The sequence below is a fragment of the Galeopterus variegatus genome, unplaced genomic scaffold (genome assembly GCF_000696425.1).
Source record: "Galeopterus variegatus unplaced genomic scaffold, G_variegatus-3.0.2 Scaffold2710, whole genome shotgun sequence".
Lineage (NCBI taxonomy): Eukaryota > Metazoa > Chordata > Mammalia > Dermoptera > Cynocephalidae > Galeopterus > Galeopterus variegatus.
This window is the reverse complement of record NW_007728821.1, coordinates 268,591-277,045: the sequence shown is the minus strand read 5'-3', so window position 1 is coordinate 277,045 and position 8,455 is coordinate 268,591.

Here is an 8,455-nt window from a genome sequence, read left to right as displayed (position 1 = left end):
ATTCCACTGCTGGGAATATACCCAGAGGAATGGAAATCATCATGCTGAAGGGATACCTGTACTACTCCAATGTTTATTGCAGCTCTATTTACAACAGCCAAGAGCTGGAACCAGCCCAAAGTCCATCACCTGATGAGTGGATAAGGAAACTGTGGTACATCTACGCAATGGAATACTACTCTGCTATAAAAAAGAAAAAATACTACCATTCACAACAACATGGATGGACTTATAGAAAATTATATTAAATGAAACAAGTCAGGGCACAGGAAGAGAAATACCACATGCTCTCACTTATTTTGGGGAGCTTAAAATAAATAAATAAATAAACACAAAAACAAATAAAGGGAGGGGAGAAGACAGAATAACCACGAAAATTCCTTGAACTATTTAAGTCAAGTGAACAGATACTTGGGGGGGGGCGGAAGAGGGTGGAGAGGAATGGGTAAAGAGGCATGAAAATCAAGTACAATTTATTTTGAGAAGTAAAATTTTAAAAAAGAAAAAAAAAATAGAAAATCCACATGGCTATAAGAGAGATTACTGGGCAAAGTGACATACGGGGATTGTTTTTTAAAATAGTTGGCAAACTTTAGTTCCTCCCTCTTACAATCTTCTCACTATCGAGGTCTTCCCAACAATGAATCAAGAAGCCTATAATATCACTTTCCAACTACTTAAAATGACTTTCTACAAGTGGTAAGCAATAACCTTCTGCTTCTTGTCTGCTTTTCTTCACATCTCCTGTTAAAAATACATCCCACTTTAGGTCAACAACAAGGAAAAAATTGTCATCTAAAATTAAATGCAAACAGTATATGGTTATATCAAAATCTCAAAATCAATAAGAATACTCTTTACAAAATACTAGCTTCTCAGAATTAGCTTTGCATACTTCTATTACTCTTCAAAGCTGAGGAATAGAAATATGCAAAGTACAAGAAACATGGAGCTTTAATCAAAGTATGAGATGAATGTTTTGTGACTGTACAGAAGTGCAGACAATTCCAAACAACCCTTCCCCATTCACAGTTTCTTTCTCTCTATTTAGTGTTAAGCTTCTACTATTCTTTTCAGTTTCCTTATTCATGACTCTTCCCTGAAACACTTTTTACTGTTGCAACTTCTGGAATGAAGCCAGCAGGATTAATTTTCATAAGTAGCAATTGTATTCATTTCACTAATCCATAATTAATTTAGAGAAGATTTTCTGAACAAGTAAATAAATAATTCCCTTTAAAGAGATATACCATTTTGATGAAAAATGTAAATAAGATACCAAATTTTAGTTGATGAAAATGACTATATTAAGCAAATTTTCATCTCTTTTGAACAAGTAAATAAATAATTCCCTTTAAAGAGATATACCATTTTGATGAAAAATGTAAATAAAATACCAAATTTTAGTTGATGAAAATGACTATATTAAGCAAATTTTCATCTCTTTATGATATGTCATACACTTCCATTGGTAGAATTTGTCCTTAAGACAAGGGCTTCTCAATTATTCTTTTTTTTGCTTGTGGTGCTTATAATTTGTATTACACCAAACAGAATCTTCTATATTTGAGAGGAACTGAGCTGAACAAACATTTCCTGACTTGGAGTATCTATAATAACAAATTTTAAAGACCCAGGGTGTGACATATTATGCTTGGTAACTGACTCAGCTAAACATCTCTATGGGAAACGTCTAAACTCTACTGAATCAATTGGACACCTTTGCCTACTCATCAGTAAGACATCTGAAAAACTAGATATGCGATAAAAACAAAGGCATCTGAGTCAAGTATCCCTACTGGCTTAAGAAAATAAAGTAATCGGCTTTCCAATTGGGTTCAAGACAGTGGATATTTGTTTACTGGGAAGCAATAGGTCAGATTCTATTCCTGACAAAGAATCAGGTCACTTCCAGGCTCCCTTCTGAAGGTCTACTATGGATACATAGTGCCTCCAAGTATATTTGAGGTTAAGATATAGAGAAGGACAAGTCCAAAACACATCTTTAAGATGATCATTTTTCCAAAGTTTGCTACTAAATGTATGCTAATATTTAAAATAAAATTAGTTACTACTAATTTTAGTAGTAATAAAATTAATTTTCTTTTAGTAATAATAAATTACTACTAAATTCTTGTTTACTACGGCTAAATAATTTTAGTAGTGATAAAATTAATTACTACTTACCTCTATCCTTATTTGTTTGGTTTCAAAAGACGGGGGATGAAAAGCAATGTTGCCCTGAATTTTTCAGTGTGGATCTCAAGATGTACACATCTGTCCTATATTTTATGGGTTTTAGCTATTGATGAATCATTGTAGGAACCGTGAATCAGGTTCCTTTACAACAATTGGTTCACCCACCCCTGATCTCAATGCAATTTACCAAATAATGGGTTGGTTGCTAGGAGGGCAGTGAGTGTGTAATTCTTCTTCTTCTTCTTTTTTTTTTTTTTTCCTGTTTATAGTCTATGGTGGTTTCTGCTGTGAAATAGTAATTTGGCTTTTCATTAACCAGTAACAAAAATCCTTTCTACTTCCCTCTTTTTCATTCTCCCTGAGACAGAAATTTTTTTGGCTGGATACTGGAGATATCCATGACTGTTAGCAAAACAGCCATATGGTCTCTGTGTCAATGTAGGACTTTAAGGGAGGTTAAATTTTTATTTAAGAGATCTCTGTATAAAGATAGTCATCCATCAGCAAGGTGGTTCAAGGTGGGGGCAGGAAGCACCGACTCAGGTCTCAGTTGTTAATAAAAAGCCAGTGTCACAGGAAACGGTGATATGACAAACTGGCCTATGTTGATTAAGTTGAGCATTTTCACAGCTGACTTTAGTAAATTCAGGGCAGCACAAAAACTAAGCTGTCAGTCCAATTCTACTCCCTGTCCCCAGATATCATACTTGGCTCCAGAATTCTAGGAAAAGCAGATGCTTACTCTGCCCCTGATACAAAGTCACTATTTACTGGCATCAGTGCAATTTATTTAGGCTATTTCAATCCCTTTGGATTGAAAGCTTTAAAAATAACCAGGGAAATAGACAGACATGGCTTGTCCTGACCAAACTCTTCAATAAATGCGAAGGCAAAATGCCTTCCACCTAGACAGATGTTGCAAAGCAAATATGTGAGACCAGTGTAATTTTGTTTTCCCTATTTCACTGCCCATGATGGATTCTCCTCTGTCACAGAAATTCTACACCTGCACAAAATAAAAGAAAAAAAAAAAAACCAAAACAAAGGCATTTGATCTCCTTTAGTTATAATGTACATCAGAATTTTTTTTCCTCTTGAATAAGTTATAGCCATTTGTTCTTTTAAAAATGTGAAATCTCAGATCATTAAAAAGCAGCTCAAGGATCTATCCAAACCCTAATCTCTTTCTTTTACAAGAAATGGGACCAACCAACCTCTCATTAAATTAACCATAAAGAAGCGAAAAAAGATGAAAACTCACAATACTGCAAAATACAACTTTAGTCAAACTCTCATCAGTGTCTGAGCAGCTGGTATGAGAATTTAGTTCACGGTATATCCCTGCTTTGCATTGAGAAAGAGATTACCTGGTAGAGTTAGGGAAACTAGGAAATGTAATTGCTTCTTACTAATTAAAAAGATCAAGTTGGAGGAGACTTTAGAAATCATCTGCAGCAAATCTCACCCTTATGACAAGTGAAGTGGGACAGAGAGAAGTTAAGCGATCTGCCTATGGGCTAACATTTACTTTGAAACAGCTAAAACTGGGAAGCAAGCCTTGAAAGAGCAAGGGCTCTGGAGTCAGATGAAACTCTCTTTGAATACCAGCTGTGCTTTAAAGAAAAGTTACTTAAGTAAAGTTGAGCATAAATTCTCCATCTGTAAAACAGAGTTATTAATACCTATTGTTGAAACTCAAAGAGTTACTAAAATGGGATAATGCAGTGCCCCATAGAAGTTATTAATAAGGAAAACAAACTTACCTCCTTCAAATTAAAATATGAAAAAAAGGATCAAAACCAAAAAGAAAAAAAGGTATAGTTATCTCCTCATTCAAAAAGACCCAAACAGAGCTATCAATCACATCTAAAGAATGGTAGCCGGTCTTTTGTCCCAGTCCCAAGGCGTGAAAAAAGAAGAGATTTAGGCAATCATTGGCAATGACCATTCGTTTAATGCCCAGGAGAAAAAGGCAATTTGTCAGGCTGACCTGAAGATATGATTTCCTGGACAGATACTCACATGTGTAGAAAAAGACATGGGACATCCTCAAAGCCTGATGCATTAAGCATTTAAATTTTTCAATCAACTCCTCCTTTTCCAGTGTTTATTAAACAAATTTTTGCTGATAGGTGCTAGTTTAATTACTGAGAAAAATATCTTAATAAATTAATATATTTCTACATTATTTCCATGAGAACTTTGTTAGTTTAGTATGAGTTGGCATCTCTGAATCTGATCAAATTGGGAACCCTGATGAAATTTCCTTTTTAGCTTGCACAGATGAAAGGCAAGCCCTTTACTGGGAGGGCACAACAGTCAAGGTCAAACTGTTTGTCTCCATTGCCTTTCTCAAATGACTCCACTCTGCATTTTCATGTATCATAGTTTTTCAATTTGTAACCACTCTAATAACCACTTTACGAAACTGTTTTGGGAATGACTTAGTTTATATTATATTTATAGCATATAGTTCAAAGGCTTAGCGCATAATAAGTCTCAATAATGTTCTCTTCCTTTACATTTTTAATCCGATACACTTTCTTCCCCAAGGAAGTAGAGCTGAGCCTAGTCTTGGGGAAGAGGAAGTGCTTCCTAGAGGAGGTGATAACTTAAATTCTGTAATGAAGAGCAAGAAGATCTGGGAACAAATACTGGAAGTAAAAGACGGAAGACAATAGGGAGTGAAGAAAGACCGTATGAGCAAAGACCTGAAGGTGAGAAAGAGCACAGCACTCAGAAAGTGCAAAATTCTTCCGGGTGATTTTGGAGTTGATGATTTGTCCTGAGAGAATAGTGAGCCATTACAGGTTGTGAAGTAGCACAGTGTCATAATGAGTCTTCATTTTAGAAAAAACCATCTGTCTGCAGTGTGGATATTCGAGTGAAGAGAAGTAATGCTTGAGACAAGGAGGCTACTTAGTAATTTGTTGTACAGTCAAAATAGGGGATGATGAATTAAGGACATGCCAGTGAGTGTAGAGGAATATGGACTGATTTAATAAATGTTTAGTTGGTACAATTCCTGGTATTTGGTAGGTTTTTGTCTGAGACTGAAGACAGGATGACTTCCGGGATTGTGGTTTTGCAATTGATGGGACAGTTTTACCTTTTGCTGATGTGGGGTTCAGAACAGAAAGAGTGGAAGAAGAAGTCAGGGGAAAGTATAGATAACTGGTCAGCATGGTGAGAATCCTATAGAGAATCAATAGGCATTCAGATTAGTGAGGACAAATGTCTAAGCTAAAGATAAAGATTTTTTAGTTTTCTGGAAATAGTAACATAGCAAACAAGAAATCAATAAGCCCTATAGAATGGTCAACTCTTCTTTATTTCTTTGAGCTTTTCTAAAGTTGCATATTTTTAAAATGGCACCTCTAAAACAAAGGGAAAGACATAAAAATGTGAGGCTCCCATACCCCTCTTCATTGATGTGTCGTTGGCAAAATATGTGGCATTATCAGGGTAATAATTTAGTTTTTATAAGCAGGGAAATCTATACATTCACTTGAGACAAGAAATAATTTTAGATTACCAATGGCATGTGTGGTAGAAAGAAGAATGCCCCTCCCCCCCTCGCCACCCCCCAACAAAAGATGTCCACATCCTAATCCCTAGAGCCTGTGAATATATTACCTTACAGAACAAAAGGAACTTTGCTTATGTAATTAAAGTGAAGGACCTTGAAATGAGAAGATTTTGCTAGATGTCCAGATCAACTCAGCATAATCACATGACCTCTTAAAAGTAGAGAAACATTCCTGGTCGTGGTCAGAGAAAGAGATGTGATGGCATCTAAAGAAGAATCAGAGGATTGTGACATGAGGACAACCAACAGTTTCTGTCTTTGAAGACGGATGAAGGGGCCATAAACCAAGAAATGTGAGTGTCCATTAGTAGCTGGAAAAAGGAAGGAAATGGAGTCTTTCCTAGAGCCTCCAGACAAGAACACAGCTTAGGTGGCATGCTGATTTTAGCCCAGTACGACCATGTCAGACTTCTAACGTACAGAACTGTAAGGTAATAAATTTGTGTTGTTTCAGCCACTAAATTTGTAGTAATTTTTTTATACCATCAAGAGAAAACCAGTACAGCATGGTGTAGTGGTAATGTCATTTACTTAAAAGTATATTAAATAGTAGGTTGCAAAACCAACTTTGGAACACTTCCTCCCTTCATTTATCTAACTGACAAACTAATATTCATCAAACAAAAAATGATTCAGGCAGCAACCCCTTTATAAAGTATTCCATGACCCTTGCAAACAATGCAATTACTTCTTTCTCTGTACTAATACTGTGTTTTGAACATATTTCACATTGTACGTATTTGGGATTCTACTTATCTGTCTTCACATTTGAGATTAATGTGTGTATGTACTTTTTAAAAATTGGTTTTTGATACCCTAATGGACTAAGAAATGATCTATTATATAGCATGTGACTACTAAATACCTTAGAATTGAACAATTTATAAACTGGGTAAACTTAAACAGTCACTTAATCTCTCCAAACTCTCATTTCCTCATCTGCAAATGAGGTGACTGACATTCTTGGTTGCTGAGAAGATCAAATGAGATAATATACATGAAAGGAACAGTGAAAAGGAAAACACTATACAAAGTTCATTTTTTAAAACATCTATATAACCATTAGCACCCGTAAGTTGGAATCAGGTAGTTATGTAAAACTGACAATAACCTCAGAAGGATTCTTACTACCCTGTTTTACAATACCAAAAAATAAAAATTTATCTAATAGTGGGACTTTTTTAAAAGCACAGTATAAGAACAATGTTGAGAACTAGTAACATTTTTTAGCAGTTGACTTTTTCATGCATAAAAATCTGGACCAAATGAAAAGATAATAATTCTGAAGGGCTTTGCTATACAAAGTTAATTTTCTAAAGACCACTTGAGGAGTAAAATATCCCTAGCAATATGGAAAGAAGCTATAATAAGAGTAAATGATCTAGTGCTGATAATTGCAAAGATCAATGCAGACAGGGAATACTTTGCTAACTATTAATTTAGACACTATTGTCAATGTCGATTCTCATAACTTAGATGCCACCCATTTTTCAAGAAATAAGCTACTCTCTTTAAAGTCCTATTCTCTTCATTTCATATCAATAGACTGCAGAACAGAGAAGTTTTAAGTGCATTTTTGAGAAAAACTTTGAATGTTTTGTCCATTTTACTTTGTTAGTGAAGATTATATTTATTATTCTCAAGTACTGTAGACATCCAATTGCTTAAGGTAGATTCCTTTTCATTCTTACTTTCTATCACATATACAAAGCCTTTTATCTCAAAATAACTAACTTTTCATTTTCTTTCAGTCTATATTCTTCATAAGGCATATTTTCATTAGTAGTAATGTTTTCATGTTATTGTTATCTCCTGACTATAAAAATGAAATTATGTGCCAATGGAGCAAACTTTTCACTCTGCGTATAAAAGTTAATGGCTTTTACAACTTCATGGGTTTCAATCAGATAGTTTGTAGCTAACATTAAGTTGGCTTCTTGGATGGTTGACTTAGAACGCTGGTTACCAAATGTGACGATGGTAATTCAAGTAGAAAACTAAAGTAATAATTATTATTCATCAATAATGACCTATAAAAAAACTATAATTATAGAGAGAAGGTTTACTCTTTCTCAATCTAAATGTATACCTAATAAAAATTATAATATGCTATTGTTTCACAGAGGCTATAAACTTTATAAAATATACTAGCCTTTGAAAATATTACAGGGATGAATATAAAAAATAAAACAGGAGAATTTTTTAATTTACAAAGAAACTATAATAAAATATGTGTAATTAATAATTTTTTAAGAATATAATTTTGGATTTTATGGATTCTGTCTATTCAAAAGCTTTTACTTTATTTTTTTCTCTTTCAATGGCCTTAATGATAATTATCTGTAATCTCCTCAAAGAAATTTATGGAAATTGCATAGTCAGTTTCTACCATACCTCTCAAAGGATTTTTAAAACTAGGCCATTAGAATTTGTTGATTCTACATAGAACTGGGGGACTGATCCCTTTGTAAACCACATAGAAAAAAACACAGGTACTTGTGCAGTAAATGACCTGTACAAGAAGATAGTAAATGGTAGACACTCAAAATTAATCTACAGGAAATATGACTATATAAATACTATTTTAAAGAAATGGACTTTAAATGTGTAGTGGTGAGATGGTGATTCTGATAGAGGAGTAAATGATTGAAGAGTTTAGAAAAATTT